The 25,706-nt window shown below is 43.1% G+C and overlaps 1 pseudogene; it reads left to right on the top strand.

Moving 5' to 3' along the window:
- Window positions 1-20,340: 20,340 nt before the first annotated feature.
- Window positions 20,341-24,049, top strand: LOC123430004 (annotated as a pseudogene).
- Window positions 24,050-25,706: the final 1,657 nt, after the last annotated feature.

The following is a 25,706-nucleotide window of genomic DNA, read 5'->3' as shown; positions in this document are numbered from 1 at the left end:
GACACTTGGGGGCTAGTGCAAACTGCTCTTCAAAATCATCACATCATCATCAGACCCGGCTACCTCAAGGACTACATATCGCTCTTTATTTAAGTATGGATTCAAGGAAGCATCGGCTCGTCATTTTTATAATGACCGGGTCCTTGGGGGCTACACATTGCCGCTCAAGTTTACATAGTCAGATCTACAAAGTCCCTGCTCAATATTGCATAATGACCCGGTCCTTGGGGGCTACATCATATGATGTTTTATTTTCAAAGAAGAAGAACGTGGAAGTCCCGAGTCGCCGCAAGCAATCGACCCGTCACTTAGGGACTACACTATTCAGATCATAATTTTAAAGTCCTAGGTTGCCGCAGGCAAGACAACCCAGCCCTTGGGGCTACAGCACTAAGTTGTTTCACAGATCATGAGGTTCAAAATTGAAGACCCGGCCCATCACACACTAATGACCCGGTCCTTGGGGGCTACACGTAATATGGATATATCACAAAGTTGAAGAGCACATTTCACTTCGTCATGACAGTGAAGTATTGGGAGACCGGTTCGGCATATTTTTATCTTGTTGAAGCATTGAAAGACCGGCTCAACATCACACGGATTTCTTTATCCCCAATAATTCGATATAGTCAATTGGAGTTCAGTTGTTTGACGGGGCATTACCAATAATCATGACCCGCCATTAGCCAACATGACCCGCCATTGTCAATCATAACCCGGTGAGGCAAGAGAAGCTGGTTCAACATTGTGTGGATTTCTTATTCCCCAAATTTTCATCAAGCCAAAGCATTGGAAGCCGACTCAATGGCATATGTATTTTATTACAAAGGACACGTACCAACAAGATGATTGTGAAGACAGCTCGTTATTATGAAGAAGAAACCCAGATTTTTCAAGGAGCCACTTCAGTATATCAAGTCGGCCAGAGGAGCAAGGCGGTCCCTTAACATATTTATTATTCTTATTTCAGGAGCTTACCATGAATAAATTCAAGCTAAACTGTGGGCTAATGTCGGGGATATACCCCGTAGTGTAACCCGGCTTGAAGTATGACCCGCCAAGGACTTGGCGACTCACCGGCGACTCAGCAGTGACCTGGCGGGCGACTCATACTTGACCCCACAGGCAACTTAGATAAATGACGAAGGCCCAAGGCCCGGCGTACACCCTGGCATAAGGCGGCTCATATAGAGGCCAGGAGGGCCGGCTCACAAGAGAAGGCCCAAGAAGAGGAGAAACTCCCTCACAAAGGAAACAAGACCTGGATTAGGATTCAAGATAGACTAGTCCTATTCCTACTCCTAGTAGGACTCTACATGTAAACTTACCCCTTCCACCTATATAAGGAGGGGTAAGGCGCCCCAAGAGGGACAAGATTCACAACTTAGGTCTAGACAAGAAAAATCCTGAGATAGACAGATTAGACACCCACGAGATTAGAGGTGGCAGTCTGCACCCTTGTAATCGAGATCATCATCTTCATCAATGAAACACAAGCAGGACGTAGGCTTTTACCTTCATCGGAGGGGCCGAACCTGGGTAAACTCACGTCTCTCAATTCCGACCAACCCCTCTCAAGCCGCCACATGGTTGCGATGGCCTCACACCTAAGTCCTTGTACGAGGACATCTGCCGTGACAAAACCACGACACCTACCCTTTCAGTACCTTTGCTTATAGACGTATGCCTTTTGGCTTATGTAATGCACCTGCCACCTTTCAAAGATGTATGATGGCTATATTCTCTGACTTTTGTGAAAATATTGTTGAGGTTTTCATGGATGACTTCTCCGTTTACGGGTCTTCTTTTGATGATTGCCTCAGCAACCTTGATCGAGTCTTGCAGAGATGTAAATACACCAATCTTGTCTTGAATTGGGAGAAGTGCCACTTTATGGTTAATAAAGGCATCATCTTAGGACATAAAATTTCTGAAAGAGGTATTGAAGTCGATAAGGCTAAGGTTGATGCTATCGAGAAAATGCCATGCCCCACAGATATCAAAGGTATAAGAAGTTTCCTTGGTCATGTTGGTTTCTACAGAAGGTTCATTAAAGACTTCTCTAAGATTTCTAGGCCTCTTACCAATCTCTTGCAAAAGGATATTCCTTTTGTTTTTGACGATGATTGTGAGGAAGCCTTAGAAATACTTAAGAAGGCCTTGATAACTGCGCCTATTGTTCAACCACCTGATTGGAACTTACCTTTTGAAATCATGTGTGATGCTAGTGATTATGCTGTTGGTGTTGTCCTAGGACAAAGAGTTGATAAGAAGTTGAATGTTATTCACTATGCTAGTAAAACTCTAGAAAGTGCCCAAATAAACCATGCTACTACTGAAAAGGAATATTTAGCAGTCGTGTTTGCATGTGAAAAGTTCAGATCTTACATAGTTGATTCCAAACTCACTATTCACACTGATCACGCCGCTATTAAGTACCTCATGGAGAAGAAAGACGCTAAACCTAGACTTATCAGATGGGTTCTCTTGCTACAAGAGTTTGATTTGCATGTTGTCGATAGGAAGGGTGCTGAGAACCCAGTAGCAGATAACTTGTCTAGGTTGGAGAATGTTCTTGATGACCCACAACCAATTGATGATAGCTTCCCTGATGAGCAATTGAATGACATCAATACTTCACGTAGTGCACCATGGTATGCTGATTATGCAAATTATATGGTTGCCAAATATATACCACCCAGTTTCACATACCAGCAAAAGAAGAAATTCTTCTTTGATTTGAGACATTACTTCTGGGATGATCCTCACCTTTATAAGGAAGGAGTAGACGGTGTTATTAGACGTTGTGTACCTGAACATGAACAGGGACAGATCCTACAGAAGTGTCACTCAGAGGATTACGGAGGACACCATGCGGGAGATAGAACTGCACACAAGGTATTGCAAGCAGGTTTCTATTGGCACACTCTCTTCAAGGATGCCCGTAAGTTTGTCTTGTCTTGTGACGAATGTCAAAGAATAGGTAATATCAGTAAATGTCAGGAAATGCCTATGAATTATTCACTTGTCATTGAACCATTTTATGTCTGGGCTTTGATTATTTGGGACCTTTTCCAAAATCCATCGGGTATACTCATATCCTAGTTGCTGTTGATTACGTCACTAAGTGGGTAGAAGCTATCCCAACTAGTAGTGCTCATCACAACACCTCTATCAGGATGCTTAAAGAAGTTATTTTCCCTAGATTTGGAGTCCCTAGATATCTAATGACCGACGGTGGTTCACATTTCATTCATGGTGCTTTCCGTAAAATGCTTGCTAAGTACGATGTCAACCATAGAATTGCGTCTCCCTATCACCCTTTGTCCAGTGGTCAAGTAGAGCTAAGCAATAGAGAGATTAAACTGATTCTGCAAAAGACTGTCAATAGGTTTAGAAAGAATTTGTCTAAGAAGCTCGATGATGCACTGTGGGCTTAAAGAACTGCCTATAAGAATCCCATGGGCATGTCTCCGTACAAAATGGTATACGGTAAAGCATGTCATTTACCTCTTGAGCTAGAGCATAAAGCTTATTGGGCAATAAAAGAGCTCAACTTTGATTTCAAACTTGCTGGTGAGAAGAGGTTATTTGATATTAGCTCGCTTGATGAATGGAGAGCTCAGGCATATGAAAATGCCAAGTTGTTCAAAGAAAAGGTTAAGAGGTGGCATGATAAAAGGATAGAGAAACGTGAGTTCAATGTAGGTGATTATGTCTTGCTATATAATTCTCGTTTAAGATTTTTCGCAGGCAAGCTTCTCTCTAAATGGGAAGGTCCTTACATTGTTGAGGAAGTATATCGTTCTGGTGCCATCAAAATCAACAACACGGAAGGTAATTTTCCGAGAGTGGTAAATTGGCAAAGAATCAAGCATTATATCTCATGTACTCCCATAAATGTTGAAAGCAATATTATCAATACCATAACTCCAGAGGAGTACATAAGGGATATTTATCAGCCTGTTTCAGACCTCGAAAACGAAGAGGTATGTGATTCGGTAAGTAAACAAACTCCAAAACTTTTCTAGTAGGAATTTTTCTCCGTTTTGGAATTTTTGAAAAAATAGAAAAATTTAAAGCAGTCCGGAAAGCGCACGAGGAGGCGACAAGCCTGCCAGGCGCGGGCCACCCCCCCTGCCCGCGCCTGGGGGGCTTGTGGCCACCTCGTGTGCCTCCCGGACTCCGTTTTCTTGCAGAGTACTCCTTCTAGTCGGAAAAAAATCATTATATATTATCCCGAAAGGTCTAACCCTCGTATCACGCAAATTTCCTACGTTTTCGTTTCGAGCGTGTTTCTGCTGCAGATCTAGATCGCTATGGCGTCACCAAAATTACGAAGGACAAGATCTTTGAGAAGGTCATCAATCCCTACCTCGCGGGAGCGCTGCAACACCCTCAATCTATTGAGATGCGTGAGGGGATGCTGCATATCCGTGATGTTGAGGGGCCCAAGAAGACCGGAAGCATGGAGGCGAGACTCGAAGCAATGGAGCAACAAGTCTTCAAGTGCCAAGGGATGATGGAGCGTGGACTCAACGCCAACCACATGATGATCACGGAGTTCACCAACAAGCACAAGATCGATGCCAATGACATCAGGAAGCACCTCTCCAGGCTCTATGACAGAATTGATCACCTCCAAGCCGAGATCTATGACCTACAGAACCAAAACTGTGAGTATGAGTATAGATTTAAATCAATACGGTTGGTTGCAGATTTGTGGATTCCGGAGACTCGGTCATCTTTCCATGATGGAGCACCTATGCCTTGGAAGACGGAGGATCAAACCCATGTTGCAACAACTCCACCACCATCACCTCCAAAGGAAGACAACTGAGCATGGGTATGGGCAATCCCCTTGGCTTGTGCCAAGCTTGGGGGAGTTGCCCCAGTATCGTATCACCATCACATCTTTTGCCTTTACCTTTCTTAGTCCGTTCCTTTTTGGTTTTATCTTTCTCTAGTAGAATAAAGGTCTTAGTGTTTTAGGCTTGAGTTTTTCTTTGTGTCACCCCCGATGTATTCGAGCTCGTGAGCCATATAATAAAGAGTGTCTTAGTTAAGGGCCTTGCCTCATGCTATGATCAAAAGAATGAGAAAAGAACAAAAGCATGAAAAGATCATGTAATGATCTTATGGGAAGTGATGGATTCACATATAAAAAGAATGATGATTGAAACTTGTTGAGGGTAGAAAAACGTAGACTTTGGTCATTGTTGCAATTAATAGGAAGTGATAAAGAAGGAGAGATTCACATATAAATATATCATCTTTGACACCACATATGATTGTGAACACTCACTAAACTATTACATGCTTAGAAGTAGATGTTGGACAAGGAAGACAACATAGTGAATTGTGTTTGCTTGGTTCCGAACAATGATTATATGACTAGAGATCCCTTAGCATGTGACGATTGCTTCCACCTCATATTAGCCAAAACTCCTGCATCAAGTAGAGATACTACTTGTGCATCCACAAACCATCAACCCAGTTTTGCCATGAGAGTACACCATACCTACCTATGGATTGAATAAGATCCCTCAAGTAAGTTGTCATCGGTGCAAGCAATAAAAATTGCTCCCTAAATATGTATGATCTATTAGTATATGGAAAATAAGCTTTGTACGAACATGTGATGAGGAAGACATAAAAGCGACAGACTGCATAATAAAGTTCTTTATCACAGGAGGCAATATAAAGTGACGTTCCTTCACACTAAGAGGACACACGTCCAAACCTCAAAAGGGCATGACAACCTCTACTTCCCTCTGCGAAGGGCCTATCTTGTACCTTTACTCTTTGCCCTTGAAAGAGTCATGGTGATCTTCACCAATTTTTTATTTCGCCTTTATCTTGGCTAACATCATATGCTAGGGAAAGATCTATACTCATATGTCAACTTGGAGGTAAGTATTCATGAATTATTGTTGTTGACATTACCCTTGAGGTAAGTGTTTGGGAGGCGAAACTATAAGCCCCTATCTTTCTCTATGTCCGACTGAAACTTTGATCTCAGGAGTACCACATGAGTTGTAGTAATTGTAGAAGACAAAAGGATGATTGAGTATGTGGATTTGCTTTACAAGCTCTTATTTGACTCTTTCAGATGTTGGGATAAATTGCAATTGCTTCAATGACTAAAGGCTATCGGTTGTTAATTCTCGGTAAGGTTCTTGATCCATGCTTTACTTTGTGAAGGAATTGTCACTTTAGCATAAGAGATGATATGATGGTATTGTTGTTCTGATCATGATCATGATGCCTGCATGTTTGTATCTTGTTTTGTCGACACCTTGATGACCCACAAGTATAGGGGATCTATCATAGTCCTTTCGATAAGTAAGAGTGTCGAACCCAACGAGGAGCAGAAGGATCTGACAAGTGGTTTTCAGCAAGGTAAAATCTGCAAGCACTGAAATTATCGGTAACAAGTAGTTGTGTGGTGAGATGATTCATAGCAAGCAACAAGTAACAAAAGTAACAACGGTGCAACAAAGTGGCCCAATCCCTTTTGTAGCAAGGAACAAGCCTGGACAAAGTCTTATAGTAGGAAAAACGCTCGCGACGACACACGGGGATTTCTGTCATGCTAGTTTTCATCATGTTCATATGATTCGTGTTCGTTACTTTGATAGTTTGATATATGGGTGGACCGGCGCTTGGGTACTGCCCTTACTTGGACAAGCATCCCACTTATGATTAACCCCTCTTGCAAGCATCCGCAACTACGAAAGTAGAATTAAGACAAAGTCTAACCATAGCATTAAACTAGTGGATCCAAATCAGCCCTTTACGAAGCAACGCATAAACTAGGGTTTAAGCTTCTGTCACTCTAGAAACCCATCATCTACTTACTACTTCCCAATGCCTTCCTCTAGGCCCAAATAATGGTGAAGTGTTATGTAGTCGACGTTCACATAACACCACTAGAGGAAAACAACATACAACACATCAAAATATCGAACGAATACCAAATTCACATGACTTATCCCATTTCCTCGGGAACAAAAGTAACTACTCACAAAGTATAATCATATTCATGACCAGAGAGGTAATGAGTAGCATCAAGGATATGAACATAAACTCTTCCACCAAGTAATCCAACTAGCATCAACTACAAAGAGTAATTAACACTACTAGCAACCTTACAAGTACCAATCGGAGTCGCGAGACGGAGATTGGTTACAAGTGATGAACTAGGGTTTGGAGATGAGATGGTGCTGATGAAGATGTTGATGGTGATGAGTCCCCTCCGATGAGAGGAGTGTTGGTGATGACGATGGCGATGATTTCCCCCTCCGAGAGGGAAGTTTCCCCGACAGGATCGTCCTGCCGGAGCTCTCGATTTGTTCTGCTCAAGTTTCGCCTCGTGGCGGCGGCGAATCCTTCGAAAAGCCTCCTCCTGATTTTTTTCCGGACGAAACCCTTCTTGTAGCAGAAGGGCGGAGCCAGAGGGCCAGCTGGGTGCCCACAAGCCCCCTAGGCGCGGCCTGGAGGGGTGGTCGCGCCTAGCAGGCTGGTGGCCACCTGCTGGCGCCCCTTTGGCACTTCTTCGGCCTAGTATTTTTGATAAATCCCAAAAAAAACCTCGTTGATTTTCATGGTGTTTGGAGTTGCACAGAATAGGTATCTCAAACTTGCTCCACTTTCATGCCAGAATTCCAGCTGCCGGCATTCTCCCTCTTCATGTAAACCTTGCAAAATAAGAGAGAAAAGGCATAAGTATTATACTGTGAAGTAAAATAACAGCCCAAAAAGCGATAAATATCAAGATTAAAACATGATGCAAAATGGACGTATCAACTCCCCCAAGCTTAGACCTCGCTTGTCCTCAAGCGAAAGCCTAGCTCAATAAATATGTCCACATGTTTAGGGAGAGAGGTGTCGACAAAACAAGATACGAACATGCAGGCATCATGATCATGATCAGAATAGCAATACCAACATATAACCTCTCATGCTAAAGTGACAATTCCTTCACAAAGTAAAGTATGGATCAAGAACCTTACCGAGAAGTAACAACCGATAGCCTTTAGTCATTGAAGCAATTTCAATTTATCACAACGTCGGAAAGAGTCAAATAAGAGCTTGTAAAGCAAATCCACATACTCAATCATCCTTTCGTTCTCTACAATTGCTACAACTCACGTGGTACTCATGAGATCAAAGTTTCAGCTGGACACGGAGAAAGATAGGGGCTTATAGTTTTGCCTCCCAACTGCTTACCTCAAGGGTAATGTCAACAATAATAATTCATGAATACTTACTTCCAAGTTGACATATCAATATAGATCTTTCCCAAGAATATGTTGTTAGCCAAGATAAAGGCGAAATAAAAAATTGGTGAAGATCACCATGACTCTTTCAAGGGAAAAAAGTAAAGGTACAAGATAGGCCCTTCGCAGAGGGAATCAGAGGTTGTCATGCACTTTTGAGATTTGGATGCGTGTCCTCTTAGTGCGGAGGAACGTCACTTCATTACGCAGTCTGTCGCTTTTATGTCTTCCTCATCACAGGTTCGTCCAAAGCTTATTTTCCACACACTAATAGATCATACATGTTAGGGGAGCAATTTTTATTGCTTGCACCGATGACAACTTACTTGAGGGATCTTATTCAATCCATAGGTAGGTATGGTGGATCTCATGGCAAAACTGGGTTGAAGGTTTATGGATGCACAAGTAGTATCTCTACTTAGTGCGGGAGTTTTGGCTAATATGAGGTGGAAGAAATCGTCACATGCTAAGGGATGTCTAGTCATATAACATTGTTCAGAACCAAGCAAACACAATTCATTATGTTGTCTTCCTTGTCCAACATCTACTTCTAGGCATGTAATAGTTTAATGAGTGTTCACAATCATAGATGGTGTCAAAGATGATATATTTATATGTGAACCTCTCCTTCTTTATCACTTCCTATTAATTGCAACAATGACCAAGGTCTACGTTTGTCTACCCTCAACAAGTGTTAATCATCATTGTTTTTATATGTGAAGCCATCACTTCCCATAAGATCATTACATGATCTTTCATGCTTTTGTTCTTTTCTCAATCTATTGATCATGGCTTGAGGCAAAGCCCTTCAACTAAGACACTCTTTATTATATGGATCACGAGCTCGAATACATCGGGGGTTACACAAAGCAAAACTCAAGCCTAAAACACTAAGACTTTTATTCTACTAGAGAAAGAGAAAACTGAAAAGGAACAAACTAAAACAAACGTAAAGGCAAAAGATGTGATGGTGATACGATACCGGGGCAACTCCCCCAAGCTTGGCATAGGCCAAGGTGGTTGCTCATACCCATGCTCAGTTGTCTTCCTTTGGAGGTGATGGTGGAGGAGTTGTTGAAACCTTTGATTCCAAGAGGGCCATCAATCTTTGATTTATACCTTGGAGATCTGTGATATGTTTCTCCAGCAAAACAACTTCACGAGTGCGATAAGTATTGCGAGCACGAGTTGTTTCACAAAACCTGAAGAGTTCAATCAAGGATGGAGACAGTAGGTGGAGGTAGGGTTGGAGAAAATCCACTTCTTCAACTTCTTCCTTGTTGAGCACAGATTGCACTTCGTCCCATGCCTGATTCTTCTCCTTAGTTTTGCCCTTGGTCTCTATAGGTAGCCTTTCCTTAGCCTCCACGACTTCCGTCCTTTTCAGATCAGCACTTACTTCTACATAAACTTGAGGGAGATTGTTCTCCCCCACAGATTCCTAAGACGACATCTTGCTCTAAATCTGTGATAGAAAACAGGCTCGAAACGAAAACAGAGGAAATCTGCGTGATACGAGGGTCAGACCTTACGGGAAATATATAATGATTTTTTCCAGACCAGAAGGAGTACTCCGCATGAAAACGGAGTCCGGGAGGCACACGAGGTGGCCACAAGCCCCCCAGGCACGACCAGGGTGTGGGCCCGCGCCTGGCAGGCTTGTCGCCTCCTCGCGCGCTTTCCGGACTACTTCTAATTTTTCTATTTTTTCAACTATCCCAAAACGGAGAAAAAATCCTACTGGAAAAGTTTTGGAGTTTGTTTTCTTACCGAATCACATACCTCTTCGTTTTCGGAGTCTGAAACAGGCTGATAAATATCCCTTAGGTATTCTTCCGGAGTTATGGTATTGATAGTATTGCTTTCAACATTTATGGGAGTACCTGAGATATAATGCTTGATTCTCTGCCCATTTACCACTCCCGGACAATTACCTTCCGTGTTGTTGATCTTGATAGCACCGGAACGATATACTTAGAGAGAAGCTTGCCTGCAAAGAATCTTAAACGAGAATTATATAGCAAGACATAATCACCTACATTGAACTCATGTTTTTGTATCCTCTTATCATGCCACCTCTTAACCTTCTCTTTGAACAACTTGGCATTCTCATATGCCTGAGTTCTCCATTTGTCAAGCGAGCTAATGTCAAATAGCCTCTTCTCACCTGCAAGTTTGAAATCAAAGTTGAGCTCTTTGATTGCCCAACAAGATTTAAGCTCTAGCTCAAGAGGTAAATGACATGCTTTACCGTACACCATTTTGTACGGAGACATGCCCATGGGATTCTTATAGGAAGTTCTATAATCCCACAGTGCATCATCGAGCTTCTTAGACCAATTCTTTCTAGACCTATTGATAGTCTTTTGCAGAATCAGTTTAATCTCTCTATTGCTTAGCTCTACTTGACCACTGGACGGAGGGTGATAGGGAGACGCAATTCTATGGTTGACATCGTACTAAGCAAGCGTTTTACGGAAAGCACCATGAATGAAGTGTGAACCACCGTTGGTCATTAGATATCTAGGGACTCCAAATCTAGGGAAAATAAATTCTTTAAGCATCCTGATAGAGGTGTTGTGATCAGCACAACTAGTGGGGATAGCTTCTACCCACTTAGTGACGTAATCAACAGCAACTAAGATATGAGTATACCCGTTGCATTTTGGAAAAGGTCCCATATAATCAAAGCCCCAGACATCAAATGGTTCAATGACAAGTGAATAGTTCATAGGCATTTCCTGACGTTTACTGATATTACCTATTCTTTGACATTCATCACAAGACAAGACAAACTTACGGGCATCCTTGAAGAGAGTGGGCCAGTAGAAACCTGATTGTAATACCTTGTGTGCAGTTCTATCTCCCGCATGGTGTCCTTCGTAGGCCTCAGAGTAACACTTTTGTAGGATATGTACCTGTTCATGTTTAGGTACACAACGTCTAATAACACCATCTACTCCTTCCTTATAAAGGTGAGGATCATCCCAGAAGTAATGTCTCAAGTCAAAGAAGAATTTCTTCTTTTGCTGGTATGTGAAACTAGGTGGTATATATTTGGCAACGATATAGTTTGCATAATCAGCATACCACGATGCACTACGTGAAGCATTGATGACATTCAATTGCTCATCAGGAAAGCTATCATCAATAGGTTGTGGGTCATCAAGAACGTTCACCAACCTAGACAAGTTATCTGCTACAGGGCTATCAGCACCCTTCCTGTCAACAACGTGCAAATCAAATTCTTGTAGCAAGAGAACCCATCGGATAAGTCTAGGTTTAGCGTCTTTCTTCTCCATTAGGTACTTAATAGCAGCATGATCAGTGTGAATAGCGACTTTGGAATTGTAAGACCTGAACTTTTCACATGCGAACACAACTGCTAAAAATTCTTTTTCCGTAGTAGCATAGTTTCTTTGGGCACTGTCTAGAGTTTTACTAGCGTAGTGAATGACATTTAACTTCTTATCAGCTCTTTACAGTAGGACAACACCAACAGCATAATCACTAGCATCACACATGATTTCAAAAGGTAAGTTCCAATCAGGTGGTTGAACAATAGGTGCAGTTATCAAAGCCTTCTTAAGTATTTCGAAGGCTTCCTCACAATCATCGTAAAAAACAAAAGGAATATCCTTTTGCAATAGAATGGTAAGAGGCCTAGAAATCTTAGAGAAGTCTTTAATGAACCTTCTATAGAAACCAGCATGACCAAGGAAACTTCTTATTCCTTTGATATCTGTGGGGTATGGCATTTTTTCGATTGCATCAACCTTAGCCTTATCTACTTCAATACCTCTTTTAGAAATTTTATGTCCTAAGACGATGCCTTCATTAACCATAAAGTGGCACTTCTCCCAATTCAAGATAAGATTGGTGTCTTTACATCTCTGCAAGACTCGATCAAGGTTGCTAAGGCAATCATCAAAAGAAGACCCGTAAACAGAGAAGCCATCCATGAAAACCTCAACAATGTTTTCACAAAAGCCAGAGAATATAGCCATCATACATCTTTGAAATGTGGCAGGTGCATTACATAAGCCAAAAGGCATACGTCTATAAGCAAAGGTACCAAAAGGGCAGGTGAAAGTGGTTTTCTCCTGATCAGCTTGTGCAACTGGTATTTGGGAGAAACCAGAATAACCATCTAGAAAGCAGAAGTGTGTGTGTTTAGACAGTCTTTCTAGCATTTGGTCGGAAAAAGGGAAAGAGTAATGATCTTTCCTAGTGGCTTTATTCAATTTCCTAAAATCGATCACCATCCTATAGCCAGTAATAGTCCTTTGTGGGATCAATTCATCCTTATAATTTGGGACAGCGGTAATACCTCCCTTCTTAGGGACGCAATGCACCGGACTCACCCAATCACTATGAGCAACAGGATAGATAATACCTGCTTCCAGGAGCTTTAGTATTTCTTTTCTTACTACCTCTTTCATCTTAGGATTTAATCTCCTTTGATGATCAGCAACTAGTTTGGCATCAGGATCAGTCTTAATCTTGTGCTGGCATAGAGTGGGACTAATAGCCTTAAGATCATAAAGAGTATATCCAATAGCAGCACGGTGCTTCCTCAAAGTTTTTAGTAACTTCTTTTCTTCATGCTCTGAGAGGCTAGCACTAATTATAACATGATATATCTCTTTTTCATCAAGATAAGCATACTTAAAAGTATCAGGCAACTGTTTAAGCTCAAACACAGGATCACCCTTTGGTGGGGGTGGATCCCCAAGCAGTTCACCAGGCAAGTTATTCTTAAGAATAGTATATTGTTCTAAGACAATTCTATCTTGAGGAAGGGTCTGCCAAATATGATTGGACAAAAGCTATCTTGAGCAGTAGCAAGAACGAGAAAATCAGCACAATACTTCGTTTTACCACACAAGACTTCAATATCCCTAACAATTCCCACAGGGCAGATAGTATCTCTATTGGCAAGCTGAATAGTGACATCAATAGGTTCTATCTCAATAGGTGCAATCTCGTCTTCGATTTCATCATATAAGGATTGATTTATTGCACTAACACTAGCACCCACGTCACATAAACCATGATAGCAATGATATTCTATCTTAACAGAAACAACAGGCGTGCCAACAACATGCCTATGTTTGTCCCTAGCATGAGGTTTAGCAATTCTAGCAGCATCTTCACAGAAGTAAATATTATGTCCCTCAATATCGTCGGACAGAAGATCTTTGATAATAGCAATGCTAGGTTCAACTCTAATTTGCTCAGGGGGTGTAGGTGTTCTAATGTAGCCTCTACGTATCATAGTTGAAGCTTTAGAATGATCCTTTATCCTAACAGGGAAAGGTGGTTTCTCAATGTAAGCACTGGGAACAACAGGATCATTATAGGCAATGACTTTCTCTTCAACTCGATTGGGTTTAACTACATTGACTTCTAAAGGAGGATGATATTTAAACCTGTTCTCTTTGGGGAGATCAATATGAGCAGCAAATGATTCACACAATGAAGCTACTATCTCAGAGTCAACTCCATACTTAGCGCTAAAGTCACAAAAAGTATTTGTTTCAACAAAGGATTTAACGCAATCAAACTTGAAATTCATACCTGACTCCTTACCTTCTTCAAGCGCCCAATCTTCAGAGTTGCGTTTAATTCTCTCCAATAAATTCCATCTGAAGTCAATATCTCTCTTCATAAAATAACCGGTACAAGAAGTGTCAAGCATGGTGCGATCATCATGAGAAAGTCGAGCATATAAGTTCTGAATGATAATTTCTCTCGAGAGCTCATGGTTGGGGCATGAATATAACATTGATTTAAGCCTCCCCCAAGCTTGAGCGATGCTTTCTCCGTCACGAGGCCAAAAATTATAAATATAATTCCGATCACGATGTACTAAATGCATCGGATAAAACTTTTGATGAAATTCCAATTTCAACCGATTGTAGTCCCATGATCCAGTATCATCACATAGCCTATACCATGTCAACGCCTTATCCTTCAAAGATAAAGGAAAGACCTTCTTCTTGACCTCATCCTCGGGCAAACCTGCAAGCTTAAATAAACCACAAACTTCATCTACATAGATTAGATGCAAGTCTGGATGTGATGTTCCATCTCATGTAAAAGGATTAGTGTAATTCCCCAAGAGTTTAACTTGCCATATTTGGAACCTTCTGTATGTGCGTCCATCTTGTCATTGCAATGAGAGTATATTCCATGTGGTATTTCATGTCCTCATGTCTTGTTTCCCTTTGCATGCATGCATCCATGTCATTCCATGCTATTGTTGTGTTGTTGTTTTGTGGATCCATGATATGAGGTTTGATGATATGTGTTGGCATGTGATGTGTTGATGAGTGGGGTGCACTTGTATGTTTTCAAATAGGATTCAAACTTCTTCCTCTCTATTTATCCCAAGCTCAAGATTCACTTGCTCCTTCCTTGTTTAAAAAATGCCCATGCTTTAGTGTGATTTGTGGTGGATGTGATGATATGTATTTGTTGCTTTGAAACTATCTTTTAGTGGTGCAAATATTCACAAAACAGATCAATTAATTTCTGTTTTGTAAATATTTAATTGCTCCAAATATTCCTTTTACATTTTATTTGAATAGGTCATAATTCCTTATGACCAGGGAAATTTTTGTTTTATTTTTAGCCTCAACAGATTTGCGTGTGCATTTAGTTTTGTCTATGTTTGTTTTAAATAGGAAAACCCCATTGGGATTTCCTTGTTCTTATCTGGCGCCTTCGAGTGGGCTCTCTCCCACTAGTCGGTCCAGCTTCCCTCGCACACAGCCCTTTGCCTGTAGACGGCGTCTCCTTCCTCCTCCTCCATCATTTCGTCAGAGAGAGAGGCAGCGCGCCTGCAAGCAACGCCGTCTCACGGACATCGAGGCACGCGTCCCTCGCCTCCTCCTCCTCCTCCATAAATAACCCTTGGCGTCCGTGCAGAGCCTAGGGTTCCTCCCTAGCGCCGCCACCTCTTTCCCCATCTCCTCCTCCCTCTCTGTCGTCGGCAGCAGGTAAGTAAGCGAGCTCCCCGCCATGGCAGTGACTTGAGAAGGTCCTCTCCGTTGCTGTCGTGGCCCTGCATCCTCTCGAACTCCTCGGCGAGCACGCGGGACCTCCAGGGAACCCATTCCCGCATCTAGGAGGAGTGGATCTGCACTGCTACCCCTTCATCGATGACGGCCTGCTTCCTCTCCGTCGATCTTCCCCGTCGCGGCTTCTTCCATTCCTTCCTCTACCTCCTCTCCGGCAGGCACGACGTCCTCGTCCAGTGGGTTAGCAAGCTTCTTCCTCCCCCTTCCCTGCCGGTAGATCTAGCGCATGGAGCCGTGTCTTCGCCGTCGTGCGCCTCTTTGTCACCGGTGCCGCCGCGCGTAGTGGAGCCGTAGCTATAGTCCTTCCTGTGGCGCGATTAGTATAAAAATGGAACCGTGGAGCCCCTACTCCATTCCATCAATGAGCCGCAGTGCAATTTGATGTGTATCGCCGGCGAGGTGCTTCCCCTGTTTTGGCCACCGTCGGGCAGAGGAAGGACTAGAGGGGATGCTCAATAGAATTACCTCCCCTATTCTGTTAAGATCCATAGCAGCAGCGTAGTGGTAGGGGCTCTTTTGGTGCAGCGTTAGGTCGTGGGTTCAAAACCCCTCGGCGCACCCCTTTTGTATTTTTGTTTCAGCACAATAGCTTCAGGGGAGTGCATAACCTGTTTACCCTCTCCCTTCTGTCGAACCAGAGTGTGTAGTGCAGTGGTGATGGTTGTTAGTGGTGAACCAGAGAGTCTTCGGTTCGAATCCCCCAAGCCCTTTTATTTTATTTTGCCTTTCCTTTTGCTGGTTTTTCTTTTGTTTGCCATGAAAGTTTCTGTGGAGAGCTAGGGCAGCATGTATGGTATTTTGCTTGCCTCCTACCAGCAGGTTGTGTAGTTATTTTGCTAGTATGTGTAGTGATGCATGTGTAGGCTTTGTGTGCATGTATGTATGTGTGAGCTAGTGATGTATGTGGTGGTGTTCATGAGTGTGTGATGCACTAGCTTGTGCAAGTGTGTGAGTGTGTGTGGGTCCCCCCCACATACTTTGTGTTTATGATGTGCTTATGCATATGTCTATATGTGGTGCAACTCCTATGCATGTGTGCTTGTGTGGTGCAAGCACCCAAGGAGTGTGTAGGTGTATGCCAAGCCATGGCATAGCCTTAGTGGGCACCTATGTGCAAGTTTGTATGTGTAGGTGTAGGAATGCATGCTGTGAGTGTAAGCTAGTGTGTGTGTGATAACTAGCATGTGTAGGTGCTTATTATGTTTGTGCTTGATGTAAGTATGTGTGTGGTGGTGTGCTAAGGCACATGAACATGAGGTCTACCCCTCATGTGCACCATTGGATATGTGAGTGTGTGCAAGTGTATGTGTAGATAATGATCTTGTGAGAAGCATGTGATATAACACTCTTCATCCCCTTGTGATTCCATGCTTATTTTCTTCTTAGTTTTGAGCCCAATTGTTATATGCAAGTGCCTAGGTATTATATATGTTTTTGGGGTAGAATAATCCCAGGAATCCATTGGTGGAATCAGTTTGGCCTTTGGAACAATTTCTGGGAATGCCATATTTTTGTTTTTATCAATGTTTAGAGCTTGGTTCCATGTGATGTGATGAGCCCAAGAGGTTGATTCCTTGTTGTGGCAGTAGAGGGTGAACCTCTCTAAAACATGGTGTTGTTGTTTCATGTTTAGGAGTTTATATGTGCAAGTGGTGCTTAGTCAAAGTAGGCATGTGGCTGAAATTTCAGCTTAGTAAAAATATGTGATTTTCACTAAGTCTGAGAAACTGCAGATATTTTCTTCCCATGTAGTTGTGCTTGCAAAAGTTCATGTGTTGGGAATCAGCCCTTGCAATCAACTGTAAAGTTGTAGCTTTTGTGTTTGTCTAGCTCTCTGTCAATTTTAATTCCATTTGTTTTCCTGTAGATATTGTTTTGGGTGTTGTCAAAATGCACACTATATGAATGTTTCCTTACCAAGTTCCACTTACCAAAGGCACTTCACTCCTTGGCAACGGCGCCAGAAAAGAGTCTTGATGACCCACAAGTATAGCGGATCTATCGTAGTCCTTTCGATAAGTAAGAGTGTCGAACCCAACGAGGAGCAGAAGGATCTGACAAGTAGTTTTCAGCAAGGTAAAATCAGCAAGCACTGAGATGATTCGTAGCAAGTAACAAAAGTAACAACGGTGCAACAAAGTGGCCCAATCCCTTTTGTAGGAAGGGACAAGCCTGGACACAACTACTTGTTACCGATAATTTCAGTGCTTGCAGATATTACCTTGCTGAAAACCACTTGTCAGATCCTTCTGCTCCTCATTGGGTTCGACACTCTTACTTATCGAAAGGACTAGAATAGATCCCCTATACTTGTGGGTCATCATTGGTCTCAAACGGTCAACGACAAAACGGAGAGAACTGACAACTAATAATGGATGCAGTTTTGAAAACTGACGGTAATGGAGTACCGATGCAATGCAGATGATGCGAATGATGCGATGATGAGTGCAACTACCGAATAAATCGGACGACGAGAACGGGTCAAAAGAGGAATCTTCTAGAGCGTCGGTCTCGGGCTGTCACAGGTTCACTTGTCTATAAGTGTCCGACCAGCTTCAGATCCTTCCAAGGCGCAGGGGTTCTCACTCCATTCACTTTGAGCTGGGTTTCTTGTGATCTTTGTAGTACTTTTTCCGTCCAATTTTATTGTAAAATTAGTCTTACACAACTGTCCCCAAGGATGTCCATTCTATTCGGGAGGGACTCCATCTCGCATTCGATCTCCCTCCTTTCTCTGAAAGAGTCGAGGTCTCTCTGGACTTCTCTTTTGCCTCTCTCCCATATTCAGAAACAGGGAGGAAGAGGGCCTCTCGACGGGAGTGATTCCCCGAAAAGAGATCGTTCCCAGCATTCTCGAGTTCGTAGTCAAACTCACCTTCATCCACCTTTCATGGACTGGCGCGGGCAAGCGCCGATGTCTGGAGCAGGAGATGGAAGCTTGGGTTGAGGAGGCTGTCAACGAGTCATCAAAGGCGATAGATTGGTTATATTCAGATTCGTTTAATTTTGATTTTCTTTTTTTTGGTTGTGAGAGGTCTGAGTCCACAGCTGGGGAAGAGTCGTCAGATGACAGTTGAAGTAGGGGTCTGATTCTTTCAAAGGGAAGCAATATTCTCATAGGGAAGGAGATCCTGCACAGACCAATCCCAATCAGGAAGATAGTCTTGTTTTCAATGAAAGCTATTTTTCTATGTCACATATCTGCCTATCTCGTGTTGTGAGCTGTAAAGTACCCACCAGGGGGGGGGGGTGGACCAATAAAGAGGCAGGCGATTGGGTCCTTCCCATCCTTTGTGATGTAAGTCTCTTTGTCATTCTTTCACCCTTGCTGAGTAGCGAAGTGAGCATACTCAAGATCCAATTCATCAATCATTTGAGTTGGTACGAACATAGGAATCTAGACTCTGCTTGATTCGATCTTCAGTTGTGACCTTCATCAGTCAGGAAAAAGAAGAAGGACCCACTTATTACACTCGGAGAGACCGAGCCAGGCAACAAAAAAAAGAAAAACTGAAGGAAGTTCTCTTTCCATTCCAACTAAACTAAGTGAAAAAGGGGGAGAGCAAAACAGAAACACAGGAACAAACAAACTATGTCAAAACCAACGAGTCCTTTGGTCGACTCTAAAGAATGTATCGGGAGTTGGGAGTTAGCCGTCTCATAGGAGTGATAGCTGGGTTTTCACGGAGTTTCTTCATACGATTGAAAAGAGAGTGCTCTAGGTCGGAGAAAACAAGAATAAGATTGTTCACCAGTCTGTCTCCCAACCTCTTTAAAGCAGCTACCTACCGTGATCTCGTCTTGGGACAACATTGGCACCCCCATTTGCTGGATCTTCTAGGCACTCTAAAGCGCTTCCATGAGAGACAGATGGACTTTGAGTTATAGACGGAGAAGAGCCTTTAGAGGATCAAGAGTGATTCCTCAATAAAACAAATGGTATTTTGAGGGAGGGTTGAACGCGATGTACTAAAGGGTTCGCTTTTGCTGATCGGCGCCAGTCTTTCCTCTTGTGAATTTCCCAGGTCGGGAGGGGCCCTTTCCTTCTACCTTACTGAACCCATTCACCAGTGATTGGATCTGTCAAATCTAAAGACCAATTCCTTCCTTTTAGGTGGTCTAGGTGGCTGGGATACTATGCCCTTATTTTTAGAGGCTCAAAGACGAGTTCTTTGAAGGAAGCAAAAGAACCCATGTGTCTCGGATGAAGTCTACCCTCTTTTTCTGCCGTGAAGAAGAATGAGATCCAACTCAAAGTCAAGGAAAGTGGCCTAGACCACTGACTTTTGATGGAAGTCTTCTGAACATGGATTGGTCTGATAAAGCCAATTTTTCGGTGAATCAAATATTTTCTGAGAGCACTAGACCTTCTCTCTTTTAGGATTGATTCCCACTCACTGCGTGATAGCAGGCTTGGCCCATGAGACCTATTGTCTTATTGTACTGGCTCACTTCACACTACTTTGGACGATGGGGTTTTCCTCTTTTTGGTTCGCAAATGCTCTAACCCATCGAGAAGCTCCATCAAAATTGGAGTTGATGTGAACACTTCCACGAAGGCAGAGGCTTTTTCTACAAAAGGGTGGGAGCATAAAATGTAGGTGAGTCAATTGTGTGTGGCCTTCAAGTATTTCGTATTCTAACAATATTAGATCGGCATCCAAGCAAAGGTGCATGTACGGTTCCTAAGGGATACAATTTTATCCTAATCATCGAGAAAGAATAAATAAGTTGATAGCGTGATCTCGTACTAACACATACTCTCTAAATATTGAAGAACTTGCATGCGGCCTTCAAGCCACAACCGCGGTATGAGTTCTGATCTCAGACTTTGGTTTGGGGGTATGATGGCCCCTTCGCGTCGACAAGGAAACTGTGGACGACAATGGGTTTAGAATTTGAATAAAACGAAGACCCTATCGAAGAAATAGAGGAAAGGGCGGAAACGGGAAAAAGTAAAGTCTAAGCGACATATGGCACGAAAAGGAAATCTAATTTCGGTAAGACTTGACCTGAATCGTAGATCAGATCCAAGTCGGTTCAGTGAGGGTGACCGCGAAAGTCACCAAATGGGTTCAGTCCGTCTTTTCCTGATCTTTGTTTGCCCCCCCAAAAAAGGCGCGGGAGGACGTTGCAGATGTCCGGGACGGACACGACTTCTTCTAACGCTAGAAGACCACAGGAAGAAACCCGGGACCATAGCATGTCGGGAAAGACGCACATGGGGTGGGCGTGCTTTGACCGTGTCTGTGGGGCACAGTTGAATGTAGATATCATGAACGCGAGGATAAAGATACCAGGCTGAGAAACCCAGGCAAGTACTCTCCTAGTGTGCCGATCAGTAGCGCATCCACGGCCCCGGCGCCCAGCTCTGCTGGAGAGGCCGTCACTGATATGAAAAGTGCATCTGCGGTTCAGATGGACTGATTCTACAAATGCCTTGCCCCAGGAATCAATAAAAAACAAGTGCTAAGTTTCATTTTAGATCGGTGGATAAACCAAAAGTGAAACATTTCTCACTCGACGCCACACTATGCTCCGCTTCAAGAAATGAGAGTTATCGGTGGAACCGGTGAACCACGTGAGCTGGTTAGATGCGTGGGGGCAGAGGGTTCGTAGTACCTGATAGCACAGCTATGGAGTGGAAGGGAAGGAGCCTAAATCGACCCCCTGCTTTATTTTTTATTCAAAGGTACAAAAGCAAGCACAATACAAAGAGATTGGACTCTCGGATGAGATTAAGCAGCTATCGTTCCGACGCGCCCGTGACCCTATCTTGATTCAAATTGAAAATCCTCTCTAAGGTGGACCTAGTTGAAGCTGTCATTCAAAGAAAAAATGGGAATCCAAATCCACTTTTAGGGATATAGATGAAGTCTCGCTCAGTAAAGAGAGTTGTAGATTCGTAGAAGAGGATCAGAGTACGCGCACTACAAAAGGCAGCTAACCAATGAAAGTAAGTGGAAAGAATATAGTGCTTTTGTACTGACCCCTCCAGGCCCCCCGGTTGTTTTGGTGCGCCCTACCACAACGTTCGACTATTTCCTTTTTAGCCTACGCTTGCTGCTTGCAGCATGGATTCGATAGATCTATCGAATCCATGCTTCCCCCGCCCCGAAGCGAGACTCTATCCAGATCTCAAAGAATAACGAGCTATGCGGCCGGCGGGCAAAGAAAGGGGCGGGGCGTTTACTTTAAAATGACAACCGCCTGTTCTAGCAGTGGGGACCTTGCACGAAAGCAAATCTATGATTAAGTAGAAGTTGCTTTCGCTGATGGGCCCAGTGAGGGAGGCATTGTCCCTCAATTCTTACCAACCTCAGGTGTGTGCATCTAACTTATTATCTTCTTTTTTCATGCAAGCCTGACCTCAGCTGTCCATTTCTTAATCATTCAGGGCGCCCCTAGTGGACTTGGTGGTGCTCCTTTTTCAAACCAGAACAACTCTGAACATTAGGGAAAATAAGGGAAGACCACCTGAGAGAACCAACCGAAGGGACTTTACTCATCCGAATCAAACGTTAGCGGCTATAGCTAAGGCTATCACGAGCTGCGTTGCTCCTTGATCGGCGGAAAGGAAGATCTCAAAGTATGGGGCAAAGAATCAAGCTCTTTGACTTTCCTTTGTCCCCCGGGATCCACCACATGTTGGGTTTGAGAGCCGTGTGATGGGTGAATATCTAGCACGGTTCAGAGAGCACGTGTATGTAGTCTGCGCTGGTGAATGGAAGCCCTCGCCGCAAAAAAGAAGCGGATCTTCCCACGGCTCTGTCACCATTGACTCTATTTATTATTATGGTAAATCATTGTATCAAGATGTCAATCTTAGATCTTATTTTAGTTCGATACGTCCACCTACGAAACTCGCCTTTGGCTTTCGTCTCGGTAGGTGTATTATTCTACATTTTCCCAAAAGGAAAATCATTCATTTCTTTCTTCCCGGGCGATCACCACGACTAAAATGAAAACAAGACAAGAAATCAAGACCCGTACTACAGGAAAAGGGTTGATGGCCGACATTTGGGAAAGTCGGGCCTATCGGGTGTCTTCATTCAAGCGAGGGTACAGAGGAAGAACGAAACGAAGTGAGAGGCCGGGGGCAGGGAAAAGAGTCGAGTCGATCGACCGGGAGAAGCAAAACGAAATATGGATTTGGCCGAAAAAGATGTGACGTTATGGATACCATGACCGATCACCATCAAGAAAGAAGAATTTTGATAAATCACTTCGGGTGAGCGGGGCCTTCAAGAGGCCTCAATATGCTGCGGTTGTAAATGGCACACCTTTACTTATGGGAAATGCCGCCTCCTTACTAAAAAGGAATAGAATCAAGTTATTTTTAGCAAAGAAGTCCCGCTCTGTCGGCCCGACGAGTCATCTACTAAAAAGGACCCTCCCCGCTGTGCGCCCCTCCTTGAATTATTCGGTCATGCAATACTTTTTTAATACTAAGAATAAAATGCATTTCGACCCCGTCCTAATTCTCAATCATTTTGTGGCACCGGGTGTGGCTGAACCATCTACGATGGGGGGAGCGAAGGGAGGAAGCTTAGATAAGAGAATACGCTCTTGCATCACTTTTTTTAGAAAGCTCTACCAGCGAGAAAGAGTGTTTGGTCCGAGCCAAAAAGAGGTTGATCCACTTCATTCGCCAAGCGAATGATCTTCGCTTCGCGGGAACAACAAAAACCACCATATCACCCCTTCCTTTCTTCGGTGCTACCTGCTTTTTTCCAAGGGATGGGGTTGGGGTGTATAATAACCCTTTTTTGAGTATGCCCGGGAACAACTTGTAGCTAAATTTAGGATCAAATGTAGGAATCTCATGGGTAAGGATAAGGTAATTCCTAGACCTAGGTAGGATAGGCAAATTGATAAAGGGAATAGAGATGATGATAGAGATCAGACTGAGAAAGAGGATAATTATGTACGGGTACAAATCTTATTTGAACGAAGTGCAAAAAATGTGATCTTTTTTGTCTAATAGAACAAACACTAATACCTTAATTGAGTCGGTAAAGATCAAATCTATTTATCAAAGTGCTTCTCTGATTGCTCAAGACATCTCTTTTCAACTGTGGAACAATACAATCTCATTTCGTTCCATTTTTAGTAAAATAGTGAAGGATATTCCATTAATAATGGCAAAAGGGGTGGAGGGGATACATATTTGTTGTTCTGGTCGATTAGGGGGTGCGGAAATAGCTAGAACCGAATGCGGAAAGTATGGAAAACATCTTGTAATGTATTTAATCATAAAATCGATTATGCTCGTGCGGAAGTATCTACTCGTAATGGAATTTCAGGTGTCAAAGTGTGGATCTCATATAGTCAAAATAAGAAGAGACGTGCTATATCCGAAATGTACGAAATATAGTAAATATTTTAAATGCAGATGTAGTAGGGGTTGCAAACCGGATGGTACACAACTTGGTTTTGGAAGATATGGCACCAAAAGTTGTAGAGCTGGTCATCTTTCATATCGAGACATTGAAGCAGCGCGTCGGGCTACAATCGGACAATTCCATCGTGCTATGAGCGGACAATTCCGAAGAAATTGTAAATTATGGGTAAGAGTTCTCGCAGATCTTCCTATTACAAGGAAACCCGCAGAAGTTCGAATGGGAAGAGGAAAAGGAAATCCGACGGGTTGGATTGCTCGTGTGTCCACGAGACAAATCCCGTTTGAAATGGATGGTGTGAGTTTGTGAAATGCTCGACAAGCCGCAAGATTAGTGGCACATAAACCATGTTCGTCAACCAAGTTTGTTAAGTGGTCGTAACGTAATTTGTTAGTGGGGAAAAACCGGGCCGGGACTCAAAAGAATTTGGCGAAGTGTTTGTTCCTGAACGAGGGAAGTGGAAAGACAAAGAGGGATAGGGAGCTCGCCTCCTTCTTTTTTGTAATCGCCGAAATTGTACGACGACCCTTCTTATTCCAGACATACGACCCTGAGACGCGAGGGTGTCACTTTTCCGGCCCGGTAAAGTGAAAGTTATAAAAATAAGCATAAGAAAGAGAAGCATGATGTTGTTGTATTATCAGCAATCAAATTCTCGTAAATAGATAGTACGGTTGCGTTGTTTATATTTGTGTTCGTACTCTGATTGTTGTGGCTACAGCTCGATCTTGGCAAATCTCTCAAATGGATGTCAAAAATGATTTCCTTCATGGTGATCTACATGAGTTTTTTCTATATGCAGCCACCTCTGGGTATTGAAGTCCCTGATGGTCATGTTTGCCGCCTTCGAAAGGCCCTCTATGGTAAAAAAGCAACCACCTCGTGCTTGGCTTGAGCGGTTCAGCTCTGTGGTTCAAGCTGCTGGTTTCTCTTCTAGTAAGCAAGACCCTGCACTTTTCACTCATACATCTGACCGCGGTCATACCTTGCCTCTTCTCTATGTTGATGATATGTTGATCACTGGAGATGATCAGAAGTACATTGCTTTTGTTAAGAAAAAGTTGAGTGAGCAATTCAAGATGTCAGATTGATTTTCTCTCAGTTATTTTTTGGTAATTGAGGTTTATCAATGTAATGATGGTTACTATGTCTCTCAGCATCGCTATACTCAGGATTTGATCTCACGCTCAGGTCTTACTGATACACACACTGCCACTACACCCATGGAGCTCCATCTCCAATTGCGACCTAGTGATGGTACTCCTTTTGAGGGATACCACTCGCTATCGTCATCTTGTAGGAAGCCTTGTGTACCTCACTGTGACCCGACCTAACATTCCTCATGCAGTCTGCTGCGGCAACAAAAGTCCTTCCTTGGCGCTAGGAATTCTTCTTGTTACTTCTCTGGTTTGCGTCGGTTTTTCCCTTGAAGAGGAAAGGGCGATGCAGCACAGGAGCAGTAAGTATTTCCCTCAGTTTGAGAACCAAGGTATCAATCCAGAAGGAGGGCCTCGTCAAGTCCAGAGTACCTGCACAAACACAAACAAGCTTGCACCCAACGCTTCAAAGGGGTTGTCAATCCCTTCAAGATCGTTTGCAAAGTGAGATATGAAGGCGGAAAGTGCAACAAAGTAAAAAGTGTAAGGCTGAAAATATGGTGTGGAGTAGACCCTGGGGGCCATAGTATTCACTAGAGGCTTCTCTCATAATAGCAAATATCACGGTGGGTGAACAAATTACTGTCGAGCAATTGATAGAACCGCGCAAAGTCATGACGATTTCTAAGGCAATGATCATACATATAGGCATCACGTCCGAGACAAGTACACCCATACTTTCTGCATCTACTACTATTACTCCACACATCGACCGCTATCCAGCATGCATCTAGTGTATTGAGTTCATGATGAAGAGAGTAATGCCTTAAGCAAGATGAC

The sequence above is a fragment of the Hordeum vulgare genome, chromosome 2H (assembly GCF_904849725.1).
Source record: "Hordeum vulgare subsp. vulgare chromosome 2H, MorexV3_pseudomolecules_assembly, whole genome shotgun sequence".
Taxonomy (NCBI): domain Eukaryota; kingdom Viridiplantae; phylum Streptophyta; class Magnoliopsida; order Poales; family Poaceae; genus Hordeum; species Hordeum vulgare.
This window is presented reverse-complemented; position numbering and strand designations above follow the sequence as displayed.